The sequence below is a fragment of the Stegostoma tigrinum genome, chromosome 24 (assembly GCF_030684315.1).
Source record: "Stegostoma tigrinum isolate sSteTig4 chromosome 24, sSteTig4.hap1, whole genome shotgun sequence".
Classification (NCBI taxonomy): Eukaryota; Metazoa; Chordata; class Chondrichthyes; order Orectolobiformes; family Stegostomatidae; genus Stegostoma; species Stegostoma tigrinum.
The window spans coordinates 1,746,888-1,768,800 of NC_081377.1; the positions used below are offsets into that span (position 1 = coordinate 1,746,888).

Below are 21,913 nucleotides of genomic sequence, written 5' to 3' on the forward strand. Positions count from 1 at the left end.
AAATGGTAAGGTCTTGAGGAGTGTTGTGGAACAAAATGACCTGGGAGTACAAGTACATAGTTCATTGAAAGTGGTATCACAGATGGATAGGATAGTGAAAAGGCACTTAGTATGCTGGCCTTCATCAACACAAGGCATTGAGTATAGGAGTTGGGATGTTATATTACAGTTATATAAGATGTTGGTGAGGCCGCACTTGGAGTATTGTATACAGTTTTGGTCACCCTGTCATAGGAAAGATATAATTGAACTGGAAAGTATGCAAAAAAGCTTTTTCAGGATGTTGTCAGGACAAGCAGGCCTAAGTTATAGGGAGGGTTTGGCCAGGATAGGATGTTATTCCTGGAAAATAGGAGAATGAGACCTTATTGAGGTCTATGAAATCATGGGGGGCATAGATGGGATAAATGCATATAGTCTTTTCCCCCAGGGATGGGGATTTGAAAACTAGAGGGCATAGGTTTAAGGTGAGAGGGGATAGATTTAAGAACGACCTGTTGGGCAACTTGTTCATGCAGAGAGTGGTGCATATTTGGAATTGGGTGCCAGAGAAAGGGGCAAGGCAGGTACAATAGCAACATTTTTAAAAAAACTTTTGGATAGGTACATGAATGAGAAGGGTTTAAATGGATATGGACCAATTAGAACTAGTCAGCATGGACCAATTTGGACCAAAGGGCCTGTTTCCAGATTGTATTACTCTATGAATCTCTGTCAAATGTCCTGGCTTTGTGACTGTGCTCAAAGACAAGGCAAGACGTGCTGTGAGCCTTTAAGCTCTGGGTGAAAGGAGAAATAGCAGGCACAAAGAGAGTGAATGCTAAGTAAGCAACTGAGAAGCTCTCAGATCCCTGGTCAAATCTGCGAAATGTGATTTTCCCAGCATGCAAAGTGTTCTTGCAGCACTACTCCAACGATAGCTGCCAGTATGCTGAAAAGTGCAGCATTGGAGTGCATTGGTTTAGAGATGTGCCATGGCGATGTGGTGATGCCAGCATTTGTCAGCTGCCAAGGTCCAGGGAGGTAGGGTGCATGCAATCACTGCCCATGGATCATGCCTTGAGATGTTAGTACCTGATATAACACCTTTCCGATAAAACATTGCAAAGTACTTCACAGGAATTTTGTCAAACATACAGCAGAGGACCAAAACCTTGGTCAAAGAGATAGATGGGGGATCTAGGTAGGGAATAACAAAGCTTCCGACTGAAGGTGAGGAAGAATGTTCGGCTCCGGTGGTAGTGCAACAAAGGTTTACTAAACAGATTCCAGGGATGGCAGGACTGACGTAGGAGGAGAGACTGGATCAGTTAGGACTATATTCACTGAAGTTTAGAAAAATGAGTGGAAATCTCATAGAAACCCAGAAATTTATCAGGACTAGACAGGGTAAATGCAGGAAACATGTTCCTAATGACCAAAGAATCCAGACCAGGGGTGCCAGTCTAGGGATACAGGGTAGGTATTTAGGACTGAGATGAAGAGAAATTTCTTCACCTACAGAGGGTGGGCCAGTGGAATTCCCTGCCACAGGTTGAGGTCAAAACATTGGATGTATTCAAGGAGGAGTTAGGTATTGTTCTTAACATTAAATGAATCAAAAGGTGTTTTAAAAAAGCACGAGTTGTTGATCAGCCATAATTATGTTGAATGGTTGATGGCCTACGCACCTCATAAGATCTATCTGCAACACAGGTGGCAGGAAAAAAATCACTAACACCAAAGTTCTTGTAGGGTGCCTTATATGTGATTTTGAATGCATCTTTCATGAATTAGCCATGTGATTCAAAAGAAAGATTCCTGAAAACTAAAGGTAATATTCAATAGGCAGCTAAGCAGAGAAACCTGTACCATAGGACAGCCCAAAAACCGATTCACTCTAACTCTAGCAATCTGAAAACCAATCTCAGAATCTATCATTTAGACTCATAGTGAGAAAAAAAAACCCTGAACTGCCGTTAAGCAATATGAATATTCAGGAACAGAGCGAAGACCAAATAAGACATGCAAGCACAGAGCAAAACTAGTACTTCACCCATTCTTCCAATATCCTCGTAGGTAGTTTTCCTGGTACTATTGGGAGAAGGTTAAATTCATCTTGCAAGAGGAGGGGACACAGGATATTTATGAAATAGAGACACATTGTGCAACAACAAAGGAAGCAAGTTAAAGTGAGTTCAGCTATGTTGAATATCAGTAAAGTAAGGCAGGCTAGATGGTCTTTTCAGCTATGAATATAATTAAGACTTATAAGTTAAAAGCTTGGATTGATATATGGAAGTCTGATATTGTTGTCATCACAGAAACATGGTTGAGGGAAGAATAGGACTGACAACTTAACCTTCTAAGGTATAGGATCTTTAGGTGAGGGGGTCAGTTACTGCAACAAGGAAAGATGATATCTTGCAAGGGTCTTCAAACAAGGCTTTGTGGGTAAAAGTTAGGAATGGTAGTGGGGGCAGTCACATTCCTGTGTATGTTATAGGCCCCCAAACAGTCAATGGGAAATAGATGAGCAACAGTTCACAGAGTTGTGTAAAATAATAATTGTGTAATTATAACTGGGGGAGTTTCAACTTTCCCAACATAAATTGGAATAGTCATAGTGTTAAGGGTTTAGAGAAGGCAAATTTCTTGAACTGTATCTTGGAAGGGCTGTTTTTTTTTGTATCAATACATAAAAGGCCCAACAAGGGATAGAAGAGTACTGGATCTGGCTCTGGGGAAAGAAGCTGGGCAAGTGTATGCTGTTCCAATAGGGGAACATTTAAGCGATAGCAACCACAACATGGTACGGTTCAAATTTGTTATGGACAAGGAGAAGGATGACAGTGAAGAACGTTATCTAAGATTACCAAGAGATCATGATCAATTGGGTCAATGGGCTGATAAGTGGCAGATGAAGTTTAATTTGGATAAATGTGAGATATTACATTTTGATAAAAACAAACAAGGACAGGACTTAAACAATTAATGGTATGGCCTTGGATAGTGTTATAGAACAGAGAGAAATTTGCATCACAAGTAGGTCGTTAAAAATGCATTTGGAAGGTGTTTGCCTTCACTGCTGAGACCGTTGAGTATAGGAGTTGGGATGTCATGTTGGGGTTGTAGAGGGTGTTGGCAAGGCCTCATCAGGAGTATTGTGCACAGTTCTGGTTGTCCTGTTATAGGAAGGATATTATTAAACTGGAAAGGGTTCAGAAAAGATTTACGAGGGTGTTGCTGGGAATGTAGGATTTGAGATATAAAAATAGACTGGAAAGGCTGGACTTTCTTCACTGGAGCATTGGAAGTTGAAGGGTGACCTTACTTAGGTTTAAGAAATCATGAGGGGCATAGATAAGGTGAATTACAAGGGTTTTTTCCCTAGGGTGGGGAGTTCAAAACTAGGGGGTGTATTTTAAGGGTGAGAGAAGAAAGATTTTAAAAGGACATGATAGCAGCTTTTATGCTCAGAGACTGGTCCATGTGTCTAATAAACTGCCAGAGAAAGTTATGGATGTAGGTACAAATACAATGTTTAAAAGACATTTGGATGAATTTACGAATAGTAAGGGTTTAGAAGGATAAGGACCAAGCGCAGGCAGGTGGGACTAGTGTCGGCATGGATCGAAGAGCCTGTTTCCATGTTTTGTGACTCTATGCCCACAAAAACAGCTTTAGATTGGGGAAAGAGAGCTTTTATTAAAATAAAGCAAGATCTGGTCAAAGTTGACTGGGAACAGCACCTTGTGGGTAAATTTACAGCAAAAACAATGGGGGACATTCAAAAGGGAGCTGGAGAGAGTACAAGTTTAACATGTACCCTTTTGGGGGTAAATAAAAGAGCAATAAGTTCAGGGAACCCTAGATGATTAGGACATTTCAGGAGTGGATGTGAAAAAAGAGAAAGGCTTTAAGCAAGTCTAAAGGCACAATGTAAAGGGATATAGGAAGTGCAAGAGGGAATTTAAGAAAGCAATTAAAAGAGCAAAATTGGGGCATTAAAAGGTACTTGCAAACAAGATTAGAGAGATTCCAAAGATATTTTAAAATACATTAATTGGAAGATGATAACCAAGAAAAAAATTAGGGTACATTCGGGATCAAAGGAGCAACCTTGTGTGAAGCTGCAGGATACTGGAAGGATGTTGAATGAATACTTCTCTTTGGTCTCTCTGGAAAAGAAGAACATAGGTACAGAATTCAGGAAAAGGGTCTGTGAGGAACTTGCACAGTTTGACATAGGAAATGGGAGGTATTGGACGCTCTGTTCGGCTTAAAAATAGACAAACCCCCTGGCCCGGATGGATTGCATCCTTGGCTACTGTGGGAGGTGAGGTAGGAAATTGCAGAGGCTCTGAGACAAATTTTTAATTCCCGTCTGGTCACAGGGGATGTTCCAGAGGGCTGGAAATTGGCTAATGTGGTTCCATTTTTCAAGAAGGGTGGTAGAGATGAACCAGGAAATTACAGACCAGTGAGTCTCACATCAGTGGTAAGGAAGCTATCGGAGAAAATTCTGAAGGAGAGAATTAAAATTCACTTGGAAAACCATAGGTTAATTAGGATAGTCAGCTTGGCTTTCTCAGAGGGAGGTCATCCGAACAAATTTCGGTGACAGAGGTATACTACACAGAAACAGACCCTTTGGTCCAATTTGTCCATGCCAATGAGACATTCTGCAATAATTTAGCCCCATTTGCCAGTATTTTCCCCACATTCCTCTAAACAATTCCTATTCATATACCCAACCAGAAACCTTTTAAATGTTGTAATTGTACCAACCTCCACCACCTCCACTGGCACATCATTCCAAACACGTATTCCCCCAACCCCCACCCCCCGCATGAAAAAGTTGCTCCGTACATACCTTGTAAATCTTTTCCCTTTCACCTTAAATCTATGCCTTCTGGTTTTGGACTCCCCTATCCTGGGAAAAAAGACCCTGACTATTCACTCTCTCCATGCCCCTCATAATTTTATAAACTTCTTTAAGGTCATCCTTCATCCTCTGATGCTCCAATGAAAATAACCCCAGCCTATTCAGCCTCTCCGATAGCTCATACCCTCCAACCCTGACAACATCCATGTAAATCTTTTCTGAACCTTTTCATGTTTCATAACATCCTTCCTATAGCAAGGAGACTAGAATTGTACACAGTATTCCAAAAGTGACTCCGTCAATGTCATGTACAGCCGCAACATAACCTCCCAACTCTGATACTCAAAGCACTGACCAATAAAGGCAACCATACCAAACCTGTCTGCCTGCAATTCCGCTTTCGAGGAACTACGAACTTACACCTCAAGGTCTCTTTGTTTGGCGTCAGTCCCCAGGACTATGCTACTAAGAGTATAAATCCCACCCTGATTTGCCCTACCAAAATGCAGCACCTCAGATTTATCGAAATTAAACTCCTGGCCCAATATAGTAGCATTCTCAAACACACTTTTGACAAAGGCAAATTCAGACAGATTGTCTTACATGCAATTCTACAGCAAGAAGAGAACTCCAGTTTTTAACTATGATGGTGAGAGGAATAAAAGCTTCCACATCCAGCTTCAAGACCTCAACAAAGGCAAAAAACTAAAATGAAAAATCCTTGTTCTTTGAGCGCTTGACCTCACCCATTCAGGCTGCTTCTATTGTTCCAACATTAAGTAAAGCCCCAAAGCCTCACCAGCTGTTTTCTCTATTGGCCTTTGAGCAGACTGCTCATCACCTCTGTCTGAACCTTTCTTTATGAAAAAAGTCAGGACAGAGTACACCTCTTAAATATGCCTCTTTAAATATTGTCTTGTCTTACTACCTTAAAAAAACCCAGCGCTATACAAAGATGGCTTCATTTTAAAAAATCTTCTGCCGTATACTACTGGTATGCTGCAATCCATATACATTACATTAACTCTAAGCTTGCAAACATTCATGACTACAGTCTATTTCAGTCCATTTATTGTCGCCACCAAAGGCCTCTGTCTTCTTTTATCAAAGTCCAATAGCACATCCGCAGTTACATTCTCAATGTCCAGCCATGTGCATAATTTTCAAATTGAATGGCTGCAATAACAAATTCCATCTAAACAGGCTGGAATTTTCATCCTTAATTTTTGCGAAGAGCTTTAAGGTGTTATGATTAGTACCTACAACTGTGTCAGATACATTACTGGCAGTATAAATGTCGAAATGTTATAACGCCAACACCAAAGTCAAGATCTCCTTCTCAGTTGCGGAATATTTCTTTTGATGATTACTCAATTTTCTGTAAAATTTCTCAATAGGTCTTCCAGTCTTTTCATCATCTTGCAATAGCACTGAAACTCACATTACTCACATCAGTACCCACCTTGAATGACTTTGCATAACTGGGTATGACTAGCACTGGGCAGTGGCTAACACAGCTTTCAGGCTGTCAAATCCCTTCGGACATTCCTTCATTCACTGATATTTTCTGCACTTCTTCAACGAGTCAGTCAGTGGAGCAACCATACTGCTAAAATTAGGTACAAATCTCCAAAGAAAAAATACTCAATCCCAGGAATCATAGGATACTGGATGTAAGTTTGCTCACTGAGCTGGAAGGTTCATTTTCAGACGTTTTGTCATCATTCTAGGTAACGTCATCAGTGAGCCTCCGGTGAAGCGCTGGTGTTATGTCCTGCTTTCTGTTTATCTGTTTAGGTTTCCTTGGGTTGGTGATGTCATTTCCTGTTCTTTTTCTCAGAGGGTGATAGATGGGCTCCATATCAATGTGTTTGTTGATGGAGTTTCGATTGGAATGCCATGCTTCTAGGAATTCTCGTGCGTGTCTCTGTTTGGCTTGTCCTGGGATGGATGTGTTGTCCCAATCAAAGTGGTGTCCTTCCTCATCTGTATGTAAGGATACTAGTGACAGTGGGTCATGTCTTTTTGTGGCTAGTTTCTAGCTAGTCAACTAGCCACGAAAAGACATGACCCACTATCACTAGTATCCTTACATACAGATGAGGAAGGACACCACTTTGATTGGGACATCACATCCATCCCCAGATAAGCCAAACAGAGACACGCACGAGAATTCCCGTGCACATGGCATTCCAACCGGAACTCCATCAACAAACACATTGATTTGGAGCCCATCTACCACCATCTGAGAAAAAGAACAGGAAATGACATCACTAATGCAGGAAATGACATCACCAACCCAAGGAAACCTAAACAGATAAATAGAAAGCGGGACATAACACCAGCGCTTCATCGGAGGCTCACTGATGATGTTACCTAGAATGGTGACGAAACATCTGAAAATGAACCTTCCAGCTCAGCGAGCAAACTTATATCCAGAACCTCAATCTGAGCTACAAATCTTCTCAAAACTCGCTAATCATAGGATACTTTTGTCTTCATCAATTGTATGGGAAACTCCCCAATAACCTTTGTTTTCAGGTCCTGCAGGCCCAGGTGTCCATGTACAAAAATATTGCACAGGAACATAACCTGGGCCTTTGCAAACTCACTCTTAGCCAGGTCTATCACTGAGCCTGCCTCCTGGAGTTGAATGAACAATTCTGATTAATGCTTCAAATGTTCCTCCCATGTGTGACTAAAACTTACCAGATCGTCAATTGGCTTTTTTCACCTCATTATACTCCCCAGATACCTTCTCTAACAGTGATGCAAATACCTCACTAGCACTACCTACCAACTTTGTTTGGATCAACAATAACCTCATGGTCACCAGCCTTTCTTCTGCAAGGGCCATCCTTTTCTTTTTTCACTGCTTTTAATAGTAATTCAAACTGTTTCATATCCCTTTCTCTTTTCTTTTGTTTGGCCAGGGCTATTCTTCTTTTTCTTTCTTCAATGCCACTGCCTCTGATTCAAACTGCTTCATTTGCAATTTAATTTTAGCAATCTCCAACTTAATCAAACAGCCACTCACACCTCTTCTAGTGATCAGGAAGTTCATTCAGCCCTGAGAGGCAGAACAATAGCTCGACAGCATTTGGTGGGAGATAAGGGAGGCTGCAATTGGACATAACTGGGGGCCCTGATCCCAGCAGTGTGCACTGTAATACCAGCAATGCACTTCTATTCCAACGAGGTGTGTGCCCTGAGGGGGCCTTGTGAATGCCCGATGTGAGCAGTTCGCGAGAGGAGTTTGAAATTCCAATAAAAGAAGACCCTGCACATGAAGGAGTCCTTGAGCCAAAGTGCCGAGGAACGGAAAAGAGATTGGTCAGACTTATTGATCGAGAGAAAAGTTCCCGCAGACACCTCTGAGTCAAGGACTTCACGAACCCTCCACACCGAGAGCAACCCTTGCAACCACCAAACACCATTAACTAACCACAAACCTCCACTCGACATCTGAAGGCAACCAAAAGCGACCAGAGCCATAAGACACCGACCGGGGTTACACCTGCAACATCCACCACCATCCAAGACAACACACTCGCTAGGACCACCAAGAAAGGAAAGAAACCCAAGGTCCTCACCTATTAGGTCCAACATCCCTAACTGCGACAGCGAACACCAGGAGACTGACAGTTGTCAGCACTGGTGGCCCTCCGCAGAGCCCCAGCTACCGCGAGAGACTATTGACAAGGGCAAGTTGAAATCGCGTGCCAGTCCGGGGGTGAGCCTAAGGTCATCGACAGCCACTAATCCAGCTTGGCCAGTCTAAGATGGGGGCTTGTGGGGTTTGGGGACTAATAACACAAGGCATCCCTAAGGAAGGGAAGCAAAGTAGGACTTTGGGTTAGGAAGTAACCTCTCTCTCTCTCTCTCTCTCTCTCAGCCATCCATTAACAACCACTCACAGTAACTATTAAACCCATTGCACCGTTCTTAGCTGCAAAGCTTAACTGGGGGTCTAGTTAACTCTAAGACAGACATTAGTCAGTACTAAGATAACAAAATGTGGAGCTGGATGAACACAGCAGGCTAAACAGCATCTCAGGAGCACAAAAGCTGATGTTTCGGGCCTAGACCCTTCATCAGAGAGGGGGATGGGGAGAGGGAACTGGAATAAATAGGGAGAGAGTGGGAGGCGGACCGAGATGGAGAGAAAACAAGATAGGTAGAGAGGCGAGTATAGGTGCAGAGGTATACTCTCCTCTCTACCCCCACCTCCTCACCTATACTCTCCCTATACTCTACTCTCTACCTATCTTGTTTTCTCTCCATCTTCGGTCCGCCTCCCCCCTCTCCCTATTTATTCCAGTTCCCTTTCCCCATCCCCCTCTCTGATGAAGGGTCTAGGCCCGAAACATCAGCTTTTATGCTTCTGAGATGCTGCTTGGCCTGCTGTGTTCATCCAGCTCCACACTTTGTTATCTTGGATTCTCCAGCATCTGCAGTTCCCATTATCATTAGCTAGTACTAGTCAGGTTTGATAATCACTTCCCAGTTTTCATGTAAATATATTCAATTTTCTTGGCTTTCAATAAAATCAGAGTTTTCTTTGCCTCTGAAGCATCTGCCTCCTGTGTTTGCCACCATACCACATTCCACTTTGTAAGTCCAGTGTCAGAACCAAGACCGTCTCCAACATATCCCTCACCTTCCTGGACGTTTCTGTCTCCATCTCAGACAACCAGCTACAAACCGATGTCCATTTCAAGCCCACTGACTCCTACAGCTACCTGGAATACACCTCCTCCCACCCACCTTCCTGCAAAAATTCCATCCCCTATTCCCAATTCCTTTGCCTCCACTGCATCTGCTCCCAGGTTGAGGCATTCCACTCCCGCACATCCCAGATGTCCTCATTCTTCAAGAGCCACAACTTCCCCCCCACAGTGGTTGAGAACGCCCTTGACTGTGTCTCCCGCATTTCCCGCACCTCATCCCTCACCCCCCGCCCTCGCAATAACTGCCCCAAGAGGATCTCCCTAGTCCTCACATACCACCCTACCAACGTCTGGATACAATGCATCATCCTCCGACACCTCCGCCATCTACAATCCGACCCCACCACTAAAGACATTTTTCCCAACCCACCCTTGTCTGCCTTCCAGAGAGACCACTCTCTCCACAACTCCCTTGTCCGCTCCTCACTCCCCTCCAACACCACCACACCCGGCACTTTCCCCTACAACCGCAGGAAATGCTACACCTGCCCCCACACCACCTCCCACACCCCCATCCCAGGCCCCAAGATGACTTTCCACATCAAGCAGATGTTCACCTGCACATCTGCCAAAGTGATATACTGCATCTGCTGTACACCGTGTGGCTACCTCTACATTGGGGAAACCAAGCGGAGGCTTGGGGACCGCTTTGCAGAACACCTCTGCTCGGTTCGCAGTAAACAACTCTATCTCCCAGTTGCGAACCACTTCAACTCCCTCTCCCATTCCTTAGACGACATGTCCATCCTGGGCCTCCTGCAGTGCCATAATGATGCCACCCGTAGGTTGCAGGAACAGCAACTCATATTCCACTTGGGAACCCTGCAGCCCAATGTATCAATGTGGATCTCACCAGCTTCAAAATCTCTCCTCCCCCCACTGCATCCCAAAACCAGCCCAGCTCATCCCAGCCTGCCTAACCTGTTCTTCCTCTCACCTATCCCCTCCTCCCACCTCAAGCCACACCTCCATTTCCTACCTACCAATCTCATCCTGCCACCTTGACCTGTCCGTCCTCCCCGGACTGACCTATCCCCTCCCTACCTCCCCACCCATACTCTCCTCTCCACCTATCTTCTCTTCTATCCATCTTCAGTCCGCTTCCCCCTCTCTCCCTATTTATTTCAGAATCCTCTCCCCATCCCCCTTTTCTGATGAAGGTTCTAGGCCGAAACATCAGCTTTTGCGCTCCTAAGATGATGCTTGGCCTGCTGTGTTCATCCAGCTCCACACTTGTTTTCTTGTTATGCTGGTGAGCAATAAACCAGGCGACACTCCCTCCAAAATACAGTTTAAATAAAGAAAGGCAGAATAGCAAATTACCCCACTGAATTAACTTACTGAAAAGCTCAAGTAAGTATGATGCTTTTGAGTTGGTACTTTCAAAAGGCATTTGATAAAAAGTGCCACATGAGATTTCTGAGCAAAGTTAGAGGAGAAACATGGATAGGATATTAGCTGAGTAGTAGGAAGCAGGATGTTTTATGTAACGCATGTTTCTTAGTACTTGGATAATGTTTGTAGCGGAGTTCCCCAAAGGCTAACGTTGGGACGCCTGCTCTTCCCAATATTCATGAATGTCAGAGAACTTGGTGCACAGGGCATAACTTCAGAGTCTGCGGAGGATACAAAACTTGGCAACATTGTGGACCAAGACGAGGATTGTGTAGAACTTCAAAAGGACAGTTTGGTGGAATGGCAGGGAAATGTGAACTGATTTATTTTGTTCAAAAGAATGTGGACACAATATAAAGAGTACAACTTTAGAGGAGGTGCAGGACCAGAAAAGCTTAGGTGGATATGTGCAGAAATCATTGAAGGCAGCAAGCCAGGTTGAGAAAGCAGTTAACAAAACATGCAGCATCCTGGCCTTAAATAATACAAGGTCATTATACAAAAGCAAGGAAGTAATGTTAAATTTGTACAGAACACTGGTTCAATCTTAATTGGAGTAAGGAGAGCCAGCATGACAGAACAGACCAAATGATTCTTTTCTATGCTATAACCAAACAGTGAATGCCAGCTCAGCAATTTTTACTGATTTCATATGATTTGTTTTTCTATGATGGATCCTCTGTTTCAGATCTTAATTAAGGTTTGTTAGTTCTCTATGTTTGCTGATATTTGGAAGCTTTAGGTGCCACTCATTGATCCAATCACTTTCCTTCTTTCAGCCCAATTCAGCCAGTATTTGCTCCAGTAGTTTGTTAGTGATTGTCAATAGGCCTGTCCCAAAGGGCCAGAAGCTTGCAAGTGAATGTATGTAAGCCAGTGCATGTAGGTTCAAACTAAACAGTTGACTGTGCATTAATTTCAAATCAGCAGCAAGAACAAGGTGGGACTAGATGGTGCTGAGGTTAGCATTATTTTAAAGGAGACTTTAGTGAATCTTGGATCTTATTGACTACAAGGTCCTTGATTGGGATTGTTAACCTGGGCCAATCAGGAAATCCCTGGCTGACTGCTATAACCAGGAGAAGTCAAATCTCCTCAGTTTAGGGGACTGGTTCCACAACTAGTGTACTGTGGACAAGTAAATAAAGGGTGATTTAGTGGCAGGATACTGGCCTCTGCAGTTATTTTGAGTAACATTCTCTCACTTAAAAATTTCATCAGCAAAGTGCTTTCCTCTGGATCTTTAAAATTATGAGAGACATACATACACACATACATACATACATACAGGAAAAAACATTTCCTGTTCATGGAGGGATCAATGACTGGGGCATAGATTTTAAGGTAAGAGGCAGGATATTTAAAGATCTGAGGGGAAAAACTTCTTATCACCTAGAGGGAAGTGTGAATCTGGAATTAACTGTCTGTAAAGATAGTGGAAGCAAAAATCCTCATAACACTTAAAGTATTTAGATATGCACTTGCAATGCAGATGCATAGAAGGCTATAGTTAGGTGCTGGAAAATGTGGCTAGAATAGGTGGTCATTTCTGATCACCGGGGATATGATGGGCTGAAGGGTCTTAGTCTGTGTTGTAGATCTGTGTGTCTGATTTCAGAATGAAACTCCTTGATTTAACACTAAGGAAGTAGTGGCACTGAGACAGTTGGCAAAAATACTGCAGGCAAGTAGCACAAGAGTTTTGCATTACATCTAAACCATGCTGATCTGTTCTGGGAGTTTTTGATGGGGACAGTGTACAGGAGGCTTTACTCTATTATCATACTCATGCTGTACCTGTCCTGGGAGTGTTGATGGGGTCAGTGAGAGAGAGATCTTTAGGCTATATCGAATGTTGGAAATTGGAAATAAAAACAAAAGATTCTGGTAATAGGTCAGACAGCAACTGTAGAGAGAGAGAGAGAGAGAGACAGAGTTAAAGGTTTAAGTCAATTGTTAAATGGATTCCAAGGCAGATGATGAATTAATACACTGTTATTTTTCTTAATAGTAAGCTTATTTACAGAATACAACAGTAGTCTCCTACCTACCAACCAATCCGTTGACCCAGCATTTCCCTACATGTACTTTCTGTAAAAGTGCTCAAGATAATCAATCAATAGAAGGTTGAGGGGAGATCTAATAGAAACTTACAAGATAATGTATGGCTTAGAAGGGGTGGTCGCGAGGAAGTTGTTTCCGTTAGGTGGGGAGACTAGGACCCGTGGGCACAGCCTTAGAATTAGAGGGGGTCAATTTAAAACTGAAATGAGAAGACATTTCTTCAGCCAGAGAGTGGTGGGCTTGTGGAATTCATTGCCACGGAGTGCAGTGGAGGCTGGGACGTTGGATGCCTTCAAGGCAGAGATCGACAAATTCTTGATCTCAGAAGGAATCAATGGCTATGGGGACAGTGCAGGGAAGTGGAGTTGAAATGCCCATCAGCCATGATTTAAATGGCAGAGTAGTCTTGAAGGGCCGAATGGCCTTACTTCCACTCCTATGTCTTATGGTCTTATGGTCTAATGCTCTTCATTGGTTTATCCTTAACTTTAACAATAGAACATGAATAAAATGATCTTTCATAACCAGAGTAACTGAAGTTGTTTCGTAATCAGATGGACATTGGATTCCTTCTTAAAGGATGCCACCTTGTTTACAACATCAAACTTTCATGAAATTTTATTCCACATTTCAATTGTTCAGCGAATCTCTTTATCTTTTTTACTGGCTGCTATAATGCAAGAAACCCCAGGCACTTACAGTCAGTGACCACAGTCTAAGATTCCTTTATTCAACAGTAATTTTTTCACTGCCGGAGGTAGAACTATTCTGTCTCTGCAGGGGTTGGCTGAGCAAGTTGGCTGCCCTTTTTCTGCACCTTGACCATTTCCATCTTGAGATTGTAGGCATGGAAGCATCTGGGTTCTCTCAATTGATAACATGTATTAGATGGTTCAAAAAGAGAAGGAAGTAGAAGGGAAGGACAGTGTCCGGTCCCTTTCATAGACTACTTGTTAATTCGTAGTTTTTGGGTGTCACTGGAAGGGCGGGCATTTATTAATCATTCCTAAGTGTCATAGAAAGTCTGATGCAACTGAATAATTTGTTAGGTCTCTTCAGTGCGCAGGATACAATATAGTGAAATGTTATGGACTGGTCTAATGATCTGGATACAGCTGGTGAAAGTTTAAATTTAATTCAATACATCTGGATAAAATGCCAGTTTCAAAAATGGCAATTGTGAAATTGCAGGATTATGAAACAAACCCATCTGGTTCACAAATTTCTTTAATCATAAAGAATCTTATCCAGTCTAGTCGGTATGTGAATTCAGACCCACAACAATGTGATTGTCTCTTAACTGCCCTCCAGAACAGCCAAACAAGCCACTCAATTTGTATTCAAGAATGCAGCTCACCATCACACTTCTCATGAAGTAAACACTGGTCTTGTCAGCATGACCATTGATATAGACCTGGTGCCACGTTTGATGTCAGACTGGGTAAGGCTGCCTTCCCTAAAAACGTATGCAAGGGGGAAATTCAATTAAACACACGAGGGAATAAGGAGAATAAAGGGTGAGAGATTCACATGGGAGCGTAAGGTCAAGCATGTATCAATTGGGTTAAATTTGTAAAGTAATTTCTGCAAAAAACGTGTCAGTGAACCAATCTGAGATTTTAACACAGCCATTTATACTGATACCAACTTTTTATTTCCAGTTATTTTAAGCTGAATTCTTGTTTCTCAAATTAAAACGGTACAATTGAAACTAATGAGTCAGGATCGTTAGTTCAAGAAAAGTACTTCAAGCCAATGCCAGTCATTCCTAAAAAGCACTGAGACTGTGAAATCATGTTGTTTCTGTCTAATAGAGAGATTTTGCCTTCTTGGTCTACACTGTTTACAAATGAGGCAAGAAGGAACTTTCCAAAATACCCAATTAGAAATGTAAAAAACATGGAAATCAGATTCAGGCAGTGTATGCAACAGAACTCTTTAAATGAGGAGGGAGGGAAACAATGAACTATTTGGAAGAATGAAAGCACTGGAAGGAAGAAAAACCCAAAGGTTGTGAATAGCAGTAAAGTGACTAAGAGGAAGCCAACCTGATTCAGATCAACCTTTAATGCAATTGGATAGAGTGATGATCAACCTGCTTTTCAAATGGAGGAAGGAGGAGGTGAGAGAGGGGCTGCTATTGCGTGAAAGGGTTAAGAGTAGAATCAACAACATGGATCCCTGGCGCAGCCCAGAGATAAAAACAACTTACATATATACACATATAAATAATTTTTTGTATTATGAATTTGTTTTCACTGAGTTACCATGGTGAGAATTCCCACGTTGTTTATACAATGAATTATAATAAATCAAGTTTGTGCTGGGAATTCTGAAGCAGCTTCTACTTTTGCTGCTGTTCAAACTCTCATCTTCTGCTACCTCAGTAGGTCTATTATTAACCACCCTTTCTCCCTCGCTTTTCCTCTCTATCACTCTTTCTCACTCATAAAGCCTGATTTCTAATTATTGACCAACTGAGCAAAGAATATCATAGACATTTAAGATGATGTAATTTGCCAAGAATTCTCACGGGTACACAGTCTTCCAATTACTGCCCACTTTTGTATCATGACAATCAGTAATAATTTCAGGATTGATATCAAACAGACCAAAATTTGGCAAAAACTAACAAGAGCAGCTTTCCAACCTCAAAGGGTTTAAAATCTTATGCTGTTGTGTGAATAATTAGCACAGTCTTAGTGAGATTTACATTTTGATCATCATTAACTCCATGTTATTGTAACTCTCTCCAAATTAAATAGAAACTAGCATTTATATAGCACTGTTTAAAACCACAGGATTACTCAAAGTCCATTGTTATGAGAATACTTTATCTGAAATATTAATTTGGAATATGATCAAAGGGACATATATCTTTACATTGGACTTTTTGAAAATAACACTTTGCAAATCAAAGGAGACTGGCTGCAGCAGGGACGAGTGTTGCATTTGTAAAGTTGTAAGCTGCATGGCTGGAGTTATTGAAGATATGGACCAGTGCTTGGGACATGCTGTAAATAATTCATTTCTCTGAATTTAACTGTTCCTTGCCAAAATACTTTTAGGATAACAGTGCAAATTTTTTTTTAAAAACTTTTCTCAGACTTGGAGGTTATGCTGTGTGTTATTTCTTCGAACAGTGTAGTTGTACATATTTGCACAGCTTAAGCCTTTTGCAAATAATCTTTATACCTTAGCTTGACTACATTTTGTTTGCAATAAAGTCATCCTTTACTGTTACCAGCAGAGCTTGGTTGACTATTTCCGATAGTAAGCTATTTACACATGGATATAGGCCACCCTTTTTAAATGTAACCTTTTTTGTGATCAACAGAGGAAAGGCTAAGGGGATGGAATCAGTTCACTCTTCCTAACTTGGTTGTAACATGCTGATAAAGTTTGGAAGTTGGAATTTTACAAGTTGTCGCAACCAATTGCAGTTTGGTGAATTGATTGTCCTCTTTGAAATCTCCATAGTTGACCAAAACAATGACTTTTTTTTGTATAGTGAGGCTACAACTACCGTTAATAAAAGTGCAGTTACCTACAGTCTGCTATATTAGTCAGGAATTATCAATTTTCTTAATGAAGAAGGAGCAAGTTTATTATGTGCTAACCCCAAAAAGATAAATAAATGTGGTATGCGTATGCAAGATCCAAAGTTAAAAATGATTAGTGTCTACTGCAAAAAGATTAAATGTATGGGCAGTTTAACATCCTTTGGGTATGCTTGAGGCATAAAGGTCTTAACCAGAGACCACAGATGTTTATTTGATGTCTTGTATCCACAGCAATAGCAAATTTTGCAGGTTTCTGGAAGTTCTTAGTGTCTAGATGTCTCTCTCTAAATAGTGCTATTGCTGGATGCTTTGTCCTTCGAAAATTAGACAGAAAGCAAGTTTACCCAGGTCTGCAGTCACAAATCAATCTCTACATTTCTGCCAAAAGCAGTTCATTGAAATATAAGCAATCCAAGAAGCCAGTGGAGTAGGAAGCTTCGGCAGGACTCATCCAATCCACACTGTCTGTTTCTTTTTCTTTTATTTGTCTTTTTTACTGTCATTTATTTTTCTCTCTTCTTTCTCAGTCCAGTCCTGCCCTCCTGGCCTCAGCACAGATTCCTGGCCCCAGCACAGACTTGGACTCTCAGCCTTAGTATGGACCTGGTGTGGCATTCTCTCATCCAGTGTGGCAGTGTCCAACCTGAAATGGTGGTCTTTTGGGCTGTCACTTTGGCCTTTCAGCACAACGTGGTGGTCCCCAGCCCAGCGTATCAACTTTCAGCCCGGCATGGCAGTCTCCCAGCCCAGCGTGGCCTCTTCTCCATTTGGTGTGGCATCTTCTCGGCCCAGTGTGGCAGTCTCTCAGACCAGTGTGGCAGTGTCTTGGCGACAGGCTTGGTGGTCTTTTGGGCCAGCATGACAATCTCCTGGCCTATCGTGGTGGTCCCCCAGCCCATTGTGGTGATCTCCCAGACCAGTCTGTCGGCTTTTTGGCCCAACATGGTAGTCGCTTGGCCCGCCATAGCAGTCTCTCTGCCCAGTATGGTCGTTTCTCAGCAGCCCAGCTTGACGGTCTCTGAGCAGTACATGGTGGTCCATTGAGGTGGCGTGGTGGTCTTTTGGTGGCCCTGGCAGTCTTTTGGTCGAGTGTGGCCTCAGCCTGGCTTTCGGCCCTGAGGTGGTTCCTGAGCGATCACCCAGCCTCAAGACTCTCAAGGTGAAGCCCAGCAAAGTCTGGAGTCAAGGTCTGGCACAGACTGGAGGTGAGGTGCCACCATGGTCTGGGTTGAAAGGACTGTTGTTCTGGGCATTTTATTTCTCTATTTCCTCATTTATTCCTATAATCTGTAATGTTGCACCTTTTACTTCTTTATTTTTCTGATTTCTTTTCTCTAAGAACTTGTACTGAAGAATCTATACCTAGGTACCTTGTACCTAAATGTGGTGCTGTATGTGGTGACTTGTAAACTTTTCATTGCACCTATTTAGGAACATGTGACAATAAAGCTCATTCAATTCAATTCAATTCAAGCTGTTTTGTGTATATCAATGAATTCATTGTTTCCAAGCTCAATAATTTGAGATAATGTCTTTCATTTCCAAAATGTAAAATGTATCATGCAACTGTAAATCAAAATAGAAGACAATGTTTCTGAAGGCAGGGCACTGGACTTGATATGATAACTTTGTTTCTCTCCACAGATGTTGCCACAACAGCTGAGCTTCTCCTACAATTTCTGTTTTTGTTTCAGATTTCAGCATCCATGTTTTGTTTTTTTTCCTTTGTTCATTCCTGGCTGGGTGGACTAGCTTTTTGAGAAAATGTTAAGTTCAAATTATTCCATTTATTTTGTAATGGTTTCTTGATGCTTGGCTAATCTGTATCATCAACTGATCTTGGGTGTAATTTTAAATCAGTGTTTTCTCCCCCTCTTGAAACCATTTGAGTCCACAGCATTCACAGATTTTAGAATCAGATGATGGAATTCAAAATCAGAAATAAATAAGTCTGCATTTTATTACTGTAATGCCAAAATGTGGTCACTGTAGTATGGGAAATACGGCAGCCATGTATCGTTCACTGCGTATTTACCCTAATTTACTAGAAAATATGCTGTGTATTTACCCTCTAAAAACTGGGTAATACACTATGTATTTACCCTGTATGTACAAGATAAGACATTGTATATTTGCCCCACACGTACTGAGTAATATGCTGCATATTTAGAAGACTTTTCAGTATTTTTTGTTGTGGCTTATAAAATGGAGGCATTGATGAGGGAGACTATCATTATCTGCCATGGTTATCAGTCATTATTAGGGTTATTGGTAGTCTTTGAGGTTATATTTATCCTACCTGTGAGGAGTCTTGAGTTGGTCCTGTCCACATTTTCAATCTACTCCCCATTTTAATATGAAAATCTTAGCACATTTTAATTGTTTTACAACTGCATCTGTTTCTCCCCTTGCGCATGTTCATCTCACTATAGTTGAGGAATGAGGAAATTAATTTCCATTGGAAAATCTTTCCCAATGACATCATAAAATAATTTAACAGCCTTCAGAGACTCACACACTTCAACTATTTAATAATTGTAAAAGCAGTTTGTGTGTCTAAATGTTTAGATGTGTTATAAACACAATGCACAATGGGGAAGATTACAGCAAACTTTTATTTAACTTGTGTCAACTTTGTAAATCATACCTCAGCGTGGATTCTTCCTTACTCAAAAGTGAGTTGTATTTCAAAACAGCTGGAAGGTACAGGCAAATTATTGAGTAATCTCTTGTACCTTAGTTTAAATCTAGACACTCTGGAGCATGAAATCCTCTTTCTGTGATTGCCACACTGATCTTCTGCAAATGTGCAGGAGTTTTAACTCAAGTAGCTTATTGATTGGTGTCCACAATTTTAAGAAGTCCAAACCTTAGCTGTAATTGTCCGTGAACCTTTGAAATGGCACACATAAATGGTGTTTCCAATGATCTCAAGAAACAAAGTGCAGGAAAGCACCTTGACAGAGTTGTGAGCTTGATCTCAAGAAACAAAGTGCAGGAAAGCACCTTGACAGAGTTGTGAGCTTTCTCTCACCTCTGAATCAGAAGGTAATGGATTCAAGTCCTCATCCAGAGGCTTGTGCACATAATCATGGGAATGCAAAGTTTATAAAATATGACTCAGGATCTCTACAATGACCTTCACTAAAGTAGGATAATTTACTTCAGCTGCTCCTTGTTCCTAATTAGTGATCCTCTAATTGATGGTGGACTTTTCTAGGAGTTACCCATTACTCATCACCAACCCAATGGTAAATCATTGCATGTGAGCCTAGAGGACAGTCAATGAATTCTGTCAGAGATTTTACTCAAAACACATAATCCAGTTGAACACAATACAACTAGCGATTTCAGTTGGCAATGCATTTGCCAAGGAAATCCTTGCTTATGTTCCCCTCTTGCTACCTCAGAGATATTATAGCCAATTATAGTATCTCTACTGCTGCCTCAAATCAACTCAATTATTTTAACATCTATTACTATTACAACATTGCCACTTTCAATTAACAGAAAGGGAATACTCTAATCAGAGCCTTTCCACAGTTAATAACTGATTACAGGACGTATGCTCGGGGACCAATCAACAGGAATTCTCAGTAAAAATGATCAATTTGAACACAACAGTTTAAGACAAAGCAAAAAGAGAAGTTAGAGGGTAAGCTGAGAATAACATCACTCGAACAGTCCAAATCACAGAGAGACTTGATTTCATTGATAAAATGTATGTTAACAATATACAGCCTTAGGTCTTTGTCTTTTGACTTAACAATTGCCACTTGTTCTCCAATGAAATATCCAATATTGCCAAGAATGTGCATAAATTTTCTCCAACATCAGTGAGACCAATATCATATCATGTGAATCACGCCAAAGATTTGGCACTCTACTTACTGATTCTGCTTCTTCCTGGTCACTTGCTCAGGTTTACTGCAATGACACACTGGCCCAATTACTTGTGTAATCCTTAGCTGATCTCCAGTGGTCCTTACCAAGTTAACATACTTCCATCACCCCAACATCAGTTGTCTGTTATCTTACCTTTACCCTATGACAGTGAATCACCCAATTCCTGACTCAATTTCTTCACAATCGCCCTTACAAGGCTATCATGTTCAGTCAGTAGAAACTAGAACCCAGCCCCAGGTCACTAACTGAAACATTAACTTAGTTTATTTTGCCACATATCCTGCCTGATCTGTTGTGTATTCCCAAATTTCTGTACTTCTGTTTCAGGTTTCAGTATTTCACTTTTGTGATCTCGCCATATGTGACGTCTGATTTTAACCCTGCTGCAATCTTTCAGTAAACAGAGTTTCATCCCGAATGGTCTGAACTGATCCTCTACTTCAGGCTAAGTAGCAAACTCTCAGTGCCTCACTCAAGTAGGTTAGCGTAAGTGTTTCTTTAACACCAGTGCACATGACAATTGAGCAGAATCCCATGTTCACTCATCTCTCTTTCTCTCTCTCTCACACACACACACACACGATATACACACATTCCCACAAGCACACACACAGTCAAATGCCCACATATTACACTTGCTACATAGAAATACAAGCCCTCATAACTGCAGACACATGCTCACAAATACTCAAACTCTTAGTCACCGTGATGCTCATGTATACACGCGTATACTGATAAACACATTTCATTAAAAGCAGGAATGGGAACTAACTTCTCACTTATCCCTTTTCTAGCTAAGGGACCAATGCCAAATTAAGTATTTCCAACTGCTAACTTTGCCTAGACATATGATGACCCCTGGAACATTTCTGTGTTTTGTGACATTACATTAGTGTTTAATGATACCCTTAACCCTATAACCCCTTCAGCAGATACTCTGAATGTAACATATACATTCAAGAACCATATGAGTGTCACAAAATACACTGAAACTTCTCCCCAGACTGATAAATGGTGTTTCTTTCCTATTCCATGAAAAGTAATCATTCAATTTTCGCTGTGTTTATCTTTGTATTGCATTGCGAATCCTCTGAGTTACAGCATCTTGGGCACTACACAAACCAATACCATGCCGTAGTTCATTATTGTACCAATTCATTATTAAATATGATGTTATCTCCTCATCTGCAAATCACTTTACCAAGATTTGTTATCCCACTTGTCCTGAAGTCAGAAATCACAGTTTCCCACTGGAAGGGAACACCCAACCATCTAATCTTAAAATGCAGTCCTAGCCAGTCAGATCAACCCTACAGTGTAGATGGAGACTGTCCAGCCTTTTGGGTCTGCACCAACCTACTGAACAGCATCCCACCCTATCCCCATAA

General features: G+C 41.5%; 1 protein-coding gene across 1 annotated transcript in view; it reads right to left on the reverse strand.

The window, feature by feature from the left end:
• Window positions 1-21,913, reverse strand: part of LOC125464871 (potassium voltage-gated channel subfamily KQT member 4-like) — a 534,184-nt gene that overhangs the window by 485,885 nt on the left and 26,386 nt on the right. The gene's annotated exons all lie outside the window — the stretch shown is intronic.